Here is a 12111-nt window from a genome sequence, read left to right as displayed (position 1 = left end):
GACAAAACCCGGTATCATCATAGATGTGGTGGGGTCCTACTTGTACGACAAAAAATCATGACAGAAAATGGGCTTTTCGTCCTGGGCGGGCCGGAGATGCAGATGCATGACATTCTTTGGGTCGTCCATGATGGAAAAAACCGTGGTAGAAGCGAGGGCGAGGAAAATATCGGGGTGTTTCCGGTTACGGTGGGTGGTCGGGGCCGAGCGATGCATGTTTCTCTCGTACACGCACGCGCGTGGGTGCGAGGCATTGGGCTCTAACTGAACCCGAGCGAGGCGTTGGGCTCTAACTGAACCTGAGCGATTGCACTGTAGGCTTCGCGTTACTGAACCCGATCGATCGATCGATGACTGTTAACTGAACCCGATCGAGCGATTCCTTCGGTACTGCTGCTAACTGAAGCTGATCGATGCTGCCTCTGGTTGAACAGTGAGTATTGCTGGGGGGTTTGGATGAACAGTTCCCGGTGGGGGTGGATGAACAGGACCCCGTGGTGTTGCCTCTGGACGAACAGGACCCCGATCGATCAAGCCGGTTGGGGCTGGATGAACAGGACCCCGTGGAGGGCAGGATGAACAGGACCACCCCGTGGAGGGCAGGATGAACAGTAGACGGTGGAGGGCAGGATGAACAGTAGCCCGTGGAGGGGTGGTTGAACAGGAGCCCGTGGAGAGGGCAGGTTGAACATTAGCCGGTGGAGTAGCGCGCGGTGGAGGCTGGATGAACAGGAGCCCATGGATGAACAGTCACAGGTGGAGGCTGGAGGAGGTCGAGGGTGGATGAACAGTAGCCCGTGGAGGCTGGAGGGGGTCGACGGTGGAGATGAACAGTATCCCGTGTGTCGGATTTCGGGGTATGGCAGACCCTTAAGGTTTGAACTCTGGCGTGCGCACGGAGATCTTTCCCCTTCCGACTCGCGCTTCTATGACTCGCAAGAAATCTAGGCCGGAAAGAAGAACACTCAAGGGACACGAGGTTTATACTGGTTCGGGCCACCGATGTGGTGTAATACCCTACTCCAGTGTGTGGTGTGGTGGATTGCCTCAGGGGCTGATGATGAACAATACAGGGGAAGAACGACCTCACGAGAGGTGTTCTTAAGCTGGTGCGGTGTGTTCTACTCGGTCTGGATCTCTCTCTCTCTTTATCTTCTCTCCCTTCTTTTCCCTCTTTTCTCTCTTCTCTTCTTTTTTCCTCTTTCCCATCCCTATGGTGGTTAGTCCTATTTATAGAGGCCCTGGTCCTCTTCCTAAATAATGAGCGGGAAGGGCGCCAACAATTGGCCATTTTGAAGGGGAACTTCTAGTACAAGTTATCCTGACCAAAGGTGGTCTTCGGCTGCCAAAAGCACTGGTGATGACGCCGTCTTGGGCTCCACGGTGACCTCCGTCCTGCCGCTCTGCTGGTCTTGGTCTCGTTGCACCGGAATGGTAACCTTTGCCCGATTCCTTGGTCTGCGCTTGCTCCCTTTGCACCGAAGGGGAAACAAGGACACTGCGTAGGCCGGCGCCTGCCTGGCGCCCACCTAATCTAGATCGTCATGGCTTGTGTCACGGGATCCTCGCGAGGCACCCCTGCCTTGATCTCTTCACCTCCTCGCGAGCCTGCCTGATGAGGCTGCTCCCGAGGAAGCCTCCTGTCGTCCGCCCTGCAAGGCTTGGCCCCTTGCGAGTGTCTTGAGCTTGAGCTGATGAAGCTGGGCCACACTGGGCCCCCACTCAAGCCACACCGCAGGCCGCAGGCAGGCATGTCTGGGGACCCCCGTTCTCAGAATGCCGACAGTAGCCCCCGGGCCCAAGGCACGCTCGGGCTTGGCTTAGCAGAGAAGCGAAGGGGCAAGCGCGAAGCGCCGCGGGCCCCAATAGCCTGCGGCCTTGGGTGCCACATGGCGATTGATTGGACGTGGGCGTCTGCGCTTCCCCACGACGCCTCGACAACCGTCCATCTGACAAAGAGGTGCCCGGGCCAGGCTTACTTGCTTTGTTCTCGTTCGCCTTGCCCCAGATCCCCTTTCTCACTCTTCTCCTTCCTGCTCCCGAAATCCTCCAGATTTGTCTCAATCCTTCCCATCCGGCACGCCATGGAGCCTCACAAGTCCCCAACCGAGGCCTGGTACTCACCGGCTCTGGATCCCCCGAACTTGTCGGAGAAGAACCTCGCCCTCATGCGCCTGATGACGGTCGCGCAGGGCAGCAAGGGGGCGACTGTGCTCAAGGCTGGCTCTGACTAGCCTGAGGGCAAGGGGAGCACCTTCTATCCATTCTTTGTGAGCGCCATCATCACCGGTCTGGTGCCTCCTTTCTCAGAGTTCTTCTTTGCTGTTCTTTGCCAATACACTTTGCAAGCTCTGCATGTCCACCCCAACTCTGTTTTTCTCCTGGCGATTTTTGCTTACTATTGCGAGGCTCACGTTGGGGTGAAGCCCTCGGTGGCCTTGTTGCACCACTATTTTTCCCTCCGGGTTTCTAGTCCCCACGTCTCCACATGCGCGAGCTTTATCGCATACCCCAACTCCAATGCTATCTCGAAGCCTGGGAAGAGAATCGAAGGCTTCCGGAGCAAGTGGGTCATGGTGGACGTCGGGCGCCTCCACCCCCGACTGGTGTTGCCTACGGGGCAGCCCAAGGCCGTTGACGCGTGGTCCCGCACGGAGCTCGTCGACCCCCGTGCGAAGGCGGTGCTGAAGAGGATGAACGCGGACCTGAGGCCAGACAACTTGGGGGCGGTGAAGCTGACCGGGGCTACACTCCCGAGGGAGTTCTTGGAGCACCGGGTGGCTCCACTCCAGGAGCACTCGCTCCCATTGTGGAGGCTTGGGGAAGCGGACGCCGCCCTGCGCCTAAGCTCCGAGGCCCTAACCGACGAGGATCTAGTCGCGACCCTCCACTCCTTGGTTGGGGGAGACGTGGCGAGCCCGGTGGGCGCCCCGTCCCCCTGTTCCTTCGTGACGACTGGGAGCAGGTGGTGAACACCATGCCCACCTTCAATGGTAAGGGGCTGGTGCCCGCGGAAGCTCCCGAGGATCTGGCGGCACTGGCGATGGTGGACGTGTCCTTCGGTGGCTCCAGCGGGAGTGAGAGGGAAGAAGAGGCGGAGGAGGAAGAGTCTGACTCTGAGGCGACTGGCGAGGAGTCGAGGGAGTCCTTCCCTCGGCGCAGGTCCCGGGCCCTCTGCTCCATGCTGGATGACGACGAGGCTGGCGCCAGGCGAGGAGGAGAGGACTCTCCCTTGGTCACAAGGAAGGGCAGGTCGGGGCTGGTTCTCCCAGGGTCTGCTCTGGTCCCCGGGCGGTCTGAGGCCAGCTCCAGCCCTCCTGATGTGCCTTCTGCTTCTGGGCCTCCCAAGGCTGACCCCAGCTGCAGGCTCTCGGGCTTCAAGTTTGGCCGAAAGCTGCTTGAGTCTGTGAACGATGACCAGTAAGTGCTCGATTCGTGCTTCGCTTGGTTTCTGCCGCCGAGGCTTGACGTCTGCATTCTTTTGCCAGGCCGACACCTGTAGTGAAGAGGTTGAGAGGAGCTTCTGCGGCCCTGCTTGGGGCGAGTCCATCTGCCGGGGTGGCGCCTTCATCTACTGGGGAAGGAGACGGCGAGGCTCGCGCCTCCCCTGCCTGATCGTCTTCGCGAGGCCAACTGGGATGCTTCGGCAAGGAGTCAGCCCTCGTGGCCCCGCTGACCCTGGAGGCAGCTGCGCTCGATGCTGCAGCCGGGGTAGCCAAGGCCCAGGGGGTTCCTTCCTGCCAAGCTGTGATCACGCTGCCGTCCTCTCCGCCCGCTCCACTGGTTCCCGTCTCTTCTGATCCCTCTGCCGCCGTCCTGCACCGGGTCACCAACAAACTGAGCCAGCTGCGGGAGGATCTTCTGAGCGCGGACCCTCGCCTAGTGGCCGGGCGCCTGGAGCTAGCTTCTGGCTGGGCCCGTTATGCCGCCTCCGTCCGAGCAGCGCTGAGCCAGGCCATGTCGGCCTCCGATGTGGAGAAGCAGGCCGCCAGCCAAGCCAAGGCCGCTCGCGACGCTGCCCTGGGCGATGCCGCAGCTGCCCAGGGCCGCTGCAAGGCGCTGGAGGTCGAGCTGCAAGGCCTGCGCGACGAGCTCGCCAAGGAGGTCCGTGGCCGCCAGGAGAAGAAGAAGGAGATGAAGGCTCGGGAGGCTGCCATCAAGGACCGGGGCGCCAAGCTTGATGACCGCTGCGGCCGGTTGGAGACGCTGGAGCGGTCGCTGAAGGCGGAGAGGACCAAGCTAGACGCCAAGGCGAAGGTGCTGGCCGAGGATCGGGTGGCCTTCGCGCAGCTGGAGAAGAAAGCTCGCGCCGTGCTGAAGACACTTTACGAGGGTGGCTTGGAGGAGCCGTTGGCTGGCGCGGAGGACGGCCCCGCCGAGCTGCTTCCCTTCCTGGTCCGTGCGCTTGAAGATGTCGCAGACGGCCTCGGCCCCATGGTCGAGGCCGAGGCGCGTGCCCTGTCTTCTGCAGCGCTGACGCATGTCCTCAGCCACATCTACCTGCGCGACCCCAATGTCGAATTCGACAACCTGCTGGAACCCGTGAGTGGCGACCTTACCGCCGCTGCCGCTGAGGCCGTGAAAGGCCGAGCCGAGGCTTTGCTGGGGAGGTTCCGTGCCTTCAGTACCTTGCCCGGGTGCGGTGCCGCCAGCTCCGCAGCCTCAGGAGGCGGAGTCGCCCAGCGTGACTCCACCACAGGCGGCGGCACCACTAGAGAGTGATCCCTTCACGGCTTCTGTCCTGTTTTTACTCCTGCAACATGCACCGTGCCTCGCGGAGGCGTTTAAACTTGTGTTTGGCGCTGTGAAACAATCTATGGCTTGTAATATTTGCTTTAAATTCCCTAGAATTTGCATTTTTCCCTCCTATTTGCTTGCGCTCTACGTCGGCAGGGCCCGGCCCCGCGCATACCTCAACCGCCGTTAGCCCCGACCGGAAACCAGGACGGGACTAAGGAGTGAGGGGCTACGTGGCAAGTTAGGCTCCTGAGTCGCGATGCTCAGGAGTCGCCCTTGACGCGCGAGCAACAAGTAGGGAAGGGGGGAGCAAAGGAGTGGATTGGTCGTTCTGCATCGGCAGGGCCCAGCCCAGCGCATACGTCAACCGTCGTTAGCGCCGACCGAAAACCAGGACGAGACTAAGGAGTGAGGGGCTACGTGGCAAGTTAGGCTCCTGAGTCGCGATGCTCAGGAGTCCCCCTTGACGTTCAAACGGGTTTTCATACCTTGGCTCCGCACGGGGAGGGGCGCGCGATGACCAGGTCCGAGGGACCTGGCTGGGTGGCGTGCGCTCGGGCATGGCCCAGCCCCCATGTCCAGCCACCTCGCGCGGCACTCCCGAGGGGAGGCGTTGCGATGGTGCCAGACACTGAGCTCCGGGCTCCCTGAGTTGGTACGGTCATGGGCCGCGCTCAGTTGTTTATCACCAGCGCGGAGCATAGCGCTTTCGTATGTGTACGGGCATAGCCGCTCCTCGGCAGTGTCGTCAGCCAGCGTAGAGCATGGTGCTTCCACTGGTACATGGGAGGGGGGCTCCCCTCCGGGAGGAGCCCCCGGGGCGTGTACAGCCCCGCCCTGACACGTGGCCGACACGGTAGGGCTAGGAGAGGTGTATCTAGGCACTCGTGAGCCAGCGTGGGACTCACGAGGCCCTACCTCGAGGCGGGTTGCACCTGGCTCTGGGCCTTTATCAATGGTGTGTTCTTGCAGGGTGGTTAAAATGCAAATGCTCTACGTCCTCAGGTCCCGGCCCTCGAGTGAACTCAGCCGCCGCTGGTATGACAGGTCGCGATGCCGTGGGTCAAGTCCAGGGGGTGAGGGCTGGAGAGCCAGTAGGATCCCATGAGTCACGATGCTTAGGTACCCCCCTTTTAACGTGCAAGCGCTTTGCATGAGAGCGGAGAAGTCCGCGATAAGCAGTAGATGACGATCATGGGAACCAGATTAAGCACGGAGGATGTCGGATTTCGGGTTCCGGCAGACCCTTGAGTTTCGAACACTCGGGTGCGCGCGGAGATTTCGCCTTCTACCTACCTGCACCCCTCCGCCTCGCTAAGATCTAAGCTATGGAAAGAACAACACAAGAGACACAGGGTTTATATTGGTTCGGGCCACCGTTGTGGTGTAATACCCTACTCCAGTGTGTGGTGTGGTGGATTGCCTCTTGGGCTGATGATGATGAGCAATACAAGGAAGAACAGCCTCGCGAGGGTCTGTTCTTGGCTGGGGCGATGAATTGTTGGGAGGATTTCAGTCACCCTTCTCTCCCTCTCTCTTCACAGTTGTTGATGCCCCTCTCCCCTGGGGGTGGCTAGTCCTATTTATAGAGGCCCTAGTCCTCTTCCCAAATATCGAGCGGGAAGGGAGCCAACAATGGCGGGCTAATTTGAAGGGGGACAACTAGTACCAGCTATCCTGACAAAAGTAGTCTTTGCCTGCACAAAGCTCTAGTGGTGACGCCGTCTTGGGCTCCACAATGACCTCCATCTTGCAGTCCTCCTGGTCTTGGTCTTGTTGCACCGAAATGGCAACCTTTGCCTGATGCCTCAGTACTCCGTGGCTGCGCTTGCCCCCTTTGCACCAAAGAGGAAAGGAGGACACTACGCGGGCTGGCGCCCGCCTGGCGCCCTTGGTCGTCATGGCTTGCGTCACGGGCACCTCATGAGGTACCCCGCCTTGACCTCTCCGCCTCCTCGCGAGCCAGCCTGGTGAGGCCGTGCCTGAGGAAGCTCCGCGTCGTCCGCCCCGCGAGGCTCGGCCCCTCGCGAGGGTCTTGGGTCTGTGTTGATGAAGATGGGCCGTGCTGGGCCCCCTTTTGAGCCACGCCACAGGCCGCAGGCAGGCAAGTCTGGGGACCCCCGTTCCTAGAACGCTGACAGTAGCCCCCGGGCCCAAGGTGCGCCCGGGCTTGGCCGTGCAGGGAGGCGGAAGGGCAAGGGCGAAGCACCGCGGGCCCTAACAGCCTGCGGCCTTGGGCGCCGCGTGGCGGTTGATTGGACGTGGGCGGCACTATTCCCCCACGCCACCCTTATTTTGCGCCACGCTAGGCGGACTCGTAGTTGTACACAGCCGCTCCCCTTTCTGTTGCTCGAGCGCCCTCTGTCCTTCCTCCGCTCGAACTCTAGCTTCTGTTTTCAACCGAATCTCGAACCTTCCCCCCCTTCCCATCGCCATGGCTCCGACGAAGAAGGGAAGAGGGAAGAAACCCGTGCCTCCGCCTTGTCCGCCGCCGTTGGCGGCCCCCGCCGAGGGCTTAGGCAAGGTTAGCTCGGCTCTGGCCACTATCTTCAACGAATGCGGGAGGACGACGGCCTGGCCCGCGTCCCACTTCTCCATCGGCATGATAGTCACCGAGGTCCCATATTTTGCCGACGCCCTGTGGGCGGGTCTGGTTCCTCCCTTTTCTGATTTCTTCAATGCCGTGCTTTCCCACTATCAGATCCACATGATGCATCTAGGTCCTGAATCCATCACCCTTCTTTCGGTCTTCGCCTTTGTTTGCGAGGCTATGATGGGCATCCTTCCTTCGGTTGCCTTGCTGCGCCACTTCTTCTCGCTACGCCTTGTCGACCCTACCCAATGCTGGGCATGCATGAGCTTCGTTGCCGCGTCTGAGACAGCGGCTTCTGGGATTGACTTCAAGCTCCCTCTGCCCGCGGCTGGGTTCCGTGAGCGGTGGCTGTATGTGGATGCAGGGGTGCCCAGCCCCCTGCTATCGGAGCCAACTTCGCCTGCTGTCCCCAATTCGGGCTGGGGCCAGGAGACGCTTGAGAGCCCCCGGCTCGTCTTCGTCTGGCACCGCTTCGCGTTCTTGAGGTCGCTTGGCATGACAGTGCCCAAGGTGGTGAAGGAGTTCCTGCTACGCCGCGTTGCTCCTCTCCAACGCCACTCCCGCCGGATGTGGGCCTTCAGCGGGAGCGATGATCGTATGAGGCTCCAGGAAGAGGACCTGACGCCTGAAGTGCTGAGGACAGCGCTCTTGACCCTGAATGGGGACCCCAACCCTGGCAGCATCCAGCAGGGAGGGGCCTTGCTGTACCTCTGCCAGAGCAGGGGCGATTTTGTGAAGCAGATGCCTATATTTGATGAGTAGGGGTCGCGCCCCGCCGGCCTCCAGGGGCCTCGCGAGAACCCAGTGGTGGTGACTGCCGTTCCAGTCAGCCAAGGCGACTCTTCCTCAAGCGGCGGAGCAGGGAGGCATGAGGCGCCAGAGGCCGAGGGGGCTCCCGGCGGGGTGACAGCGCCGGGCGATCCTCATGAGGGAGCAGTTCTTGGGGCCCGTGCCGCTGAGGCTGAGGGTGACAAGCAGCTACCCTCAGCGCCTGCGACTGAGGCCCCTGAGGCTCCGGCTGCTTCTCTTGGCGAGGTGATTGGCAGCGCGCATCAGGCAGGCGCCCCTGACGCAGATCGCCTTGACGCTCCGTCTTCGTCGCAGGTTGATCCCTGCGCCCAACTCTTGGGCCGCTTCCGCGTGGACTTTGAGGCCTTCCGGAAGAGAAGGGAGGCCCTGGGCGACGATTACCCTTGTCGCCTGCTGAAGCGTAGGAAGTACTTCACCACTGATGAGTAAGCCTTCTCCTTTCCCAGCTCCCGATCCTTCTGTTGCTTTTACTAACCCTTGCTCCGCAGGCCCCTTCCAGCCGAGCTCGCGGAGACGGCTGAGGTGCCGTCCCCCTTGGCTTCGCCCCCTCCACCGTCCTCAAGCGCTCCGAGCAGCAGAGCCCTTGTGGTGAGGGCGATCGAAGAGGCGAACCGTCCCGAGGCGCATCGTGGCCCGGCGCACCTCGCGATCCTCTTTCGCGGGCCTTCTCGTAGAATAGCCAGCCTGCCGTGGGCTTCCCGCCTGGTCGTGGACTGCGATTGGCTAAGGCGCTCCCTGTGCTCTTCACCTGGGGACGGGCTGGCTCCAGGCCGGGCTTCTGGCGTGGCGTGCCCGGCCGTCGTGAGGGTGCCAGCCCCCTGCCCAGAGGGGGAGTGCTGATTCGTGGCCCCTGGCGCTTGCTTGGGGCAAATGATGGTGTGGAAGACGTGCTCGAGCGCGCTCGGGAGCGTCGCGCTCTCCGCCAAGGATTCCTTCAAAGGGCGGCTGACGCGGTAAGCCTGCTTGGTGAGGAGCTTGCTGATGAAGACGCGCGCCTTGAGGCCGAGGGCCTGCGCCTGGCTGCAGAGAGGCGCGAGCTGGAGGGTGCCACCGCCCTTGCACGCCGTCAGTGCGATCTTGACGACGCAGAGGCCAAGGCGTCGCTGGTGGCCTCTCGGGTGGTCCGATCTTGGGCCGCTGAGGAGGCCCGGGAAGCCGACCGGCGGCGAAAGGCGGCGGAGGAGCGGGCTCGGGAGCTCCTGGCCTGGTGCCACTCATTGGAGGAGCAGGTGGAGCTGCGCGAGGCAGCCCTCGCGTCGATGAAGGTGGCCTCTGGCGACTCAGCAGAGCTCCAGAAGCGTGAGGAGGCGCTGACGCTGGAAGCCGCCGAACGTACCCGCGAGTACGAGCGTCTGGAGACGAGGGAGCGCTTGGTGACGCAGGCGGAGGATGATGTCGCTGCACAGGAAGCCCGTGTCCTGGAGGAGGTCGGACATCGGGTGGCGATGGCGTGTTTGAACCTCGAGCACGAGTTCGAGGAGAAGCTGGGGTTGATCCGGCCGAGGCTGAAGGCAGGACTGCTGCCTTGAGGGCCAAGCTAGAGGAGGCGACACAGCGGGCCGATGCTTTCCGGGCCGCCCTTGAGGTGGCGCAAGGTGAGTTAACCACCTCCCAGGCCAAGGTGCTCCTTCTTCGCCAGCGGGTGGAGGAGGCTGAGGCCGTCGCGCACCAGAATGCGGACGAGATACGTCAGCGGCGAATCCTGGAGCATGAGCACGGCCCCATGCTCACCACGCTCTGGGAGAGAGCCAACACAGCCTTGAGCAACATCTGCGAGGCGGCTGTTGGTGAGCCGCATGCAGTCAACTACGCCGGCAATCTTCAGTTCTTCACTGATGTGGTGACGCAGCTGGAGGCACGGTCGGTCAGGGCTGACAGGTTGGTGGAGGAGAGGAGCCGCGCCCTGCTCGGGCGCGCCTTTTCTCGCGTCTTCAGCCATCTCCGGAACATGGATCCCCACTTCGGTTTCGACGCCGCCATCGCCCCAGTCCCCCAGGCCGTCCGAGACGACCTGGCGCACTGGGTGGAAGACAATGTGGATGCTCTTATCAGGGCCTTCGCTTCAGATAACGACGGCGTGATCGTGGATGCCGACGAGGGCGGTGTGGTGAACAGCCCTGACGCCGCTGGCGGCGACGCGGACAGCGATGGCGAGTTCTGCGACGCCAGCAACGGCTCGGGTGGTGCTCTTGAGGACGCATTGGGGGATTTATCCGACTGATTGTGCATCGTTCCTGCTTCCTTACCCTGCATGAATAGAACTCAAGTTTTGGCCTGATAGCTGTGAGAGCATTTTGAAGGGGGAGCCCCTCATGTAAAACTTGCGTTCATCGTATTAGTAGACGCTACGTTGCCCATGCGCCCGCGCCAAGTGGTTGGCTTAAGCGACGCGCTGATCGGCTAGTTTACCTTTGTCCCGTGCTGGCCCTGAGGTAGCCTGGGGAGGTTGTGGTGTCCCAAGTGTTTCCTGGTTGGATCCGTAGGACCTGCAGTAAAACACCCTCCTGAGAGGACGCGGCGGCGGCAGTCTGGGCTGCGCGCAAGCTAGGCCTGACCCGGCTCACGAGGGGCTCACGAGGGGAGGCAGCTGAGGCGAAGTGGTAACCAAAACACGAGAAATTGCTCGAACGAGACTAAGCACCCCTTCCCCGAACACACGCAAATCTCAAATTCGAATCCAACTTGAATCCAGCGGGGGAAAGCGACAACCAAAGGGAAAAGCAATGAAAGCAGACAAAAGGCCGCATCCGGCACCTAATCTAGTCTTGGACGTCTTCTCACCAGCGCGGAGCTAAGTGCTGCCACTGGGCGTGGGAGGGAGCCCCAGGGCCTGAGGCCGGCACCCCTGAGACTCCGGGGCGTGTACAGCCCTACTCATTATTACGTGAGAGTGTCACGGGGCGGCGACCTTCACAGGCACTGGGCCTTCTTCACAGGTACCGGCCTTGCTTCATATCGCCAGACGAGGGCCCCACCTTGCGCCACACTCTAGTGCCATCAACGACGACCGGAAACCAAGACGCCGCCGATGGGGTAGAGCGGTCGCCAGCGGTTCCCCCGGCGACCACGGGTCCTCCGCCAGGGGCAGGCCCTGAGGCACCTCCCCAGCAGAGGGCCTACCTCCTGAGAACACCTTGCTTCGAACGCCGCGGTGGTGATGTCGGATCTCGGCCCCTCTCCTGCAGCCCCCTACGCCCTCCTCCTGAGGGGTAGGAGACTGTGGGAGCAGGGCAGCTGCTCGCTATGGCGACCTGCACCTCCTGCGATCCATGGTTAGCGTATGCCTGCTCCTGAAGAATTAGCGGTACCCGATAATCGTCGCCTCCAGCGTGGCCAGTGGGACCGTCCTGGGGCTCCTGGAAAGGCTTAGCTTCTGGCGCCTCGTCCCCCCAGCTTGGGCTGAGGAGCGAGCCTTGTTCGCTCTCGTGAGGGTGTCCTTGGTCCATCATGAGGGGCACGTATTCCTCTGGCGCCGTCATCCCGAAGGCCACGCCGTAGTGCTCCGTGTGCCACGCGGTCCTGCCTGACGCGCCCACCGTGGGGTGGCAGCGCGGCTGTCCACTGGGGCCGCGGGTTGTGTCGAGTCCTTCTTCTTCGCGGACCGGGAGCGGGGGCAGCGCCGCCGCCGGTCTGGTGCTGACAGCTTCGCTGGCGTTGGAGTAGCCTTGGAGCCCGCGGGCGCGCGCGGAGCCCCCGCGCGGGCCACCCTGGGCTTGAGATGGGAGCTGGGTGTAGAAGGGGTGAGCCCTCGAGGCGGCGAAGCCCAGGAGCTCTGCCACCCGCTCCAGCAGCATGTTGCGGTCGCCCTCCAGCAGCCTGCACTGCAGCAGCTCTCGGGCCACCGTGAGCGCGGCCCTCGAGTTCGCCTGCTCCCGGTGGGTGTACGGTGTCGTGGTCGCAGCGTGAATGGAGGCCCTTGCTGCCGACCGCGCCTGCCGCGGTGTGAGAGCTGTCGAAGCCTGTCCACGTCG

Source organism: Triticum urartu, chromosome 5A, assembly GCF_056163025.1.
Source record: "Triticum urartu cultivar PI428250 chromosome 5A, HENAU_Tu73, whole genome shotgun sequence".
Classification (NCBI taxonomy): Eukaryota; Viridiplantae; Streptophyta; class Magnoliopsida; order Poales; family Poaceae; genus Triticum; species Triticum urartu.
The sequence above is the reverse complement of the archived record's forward strand: the minus strand, read 5'-3'. Positions refer to the sequence as shown.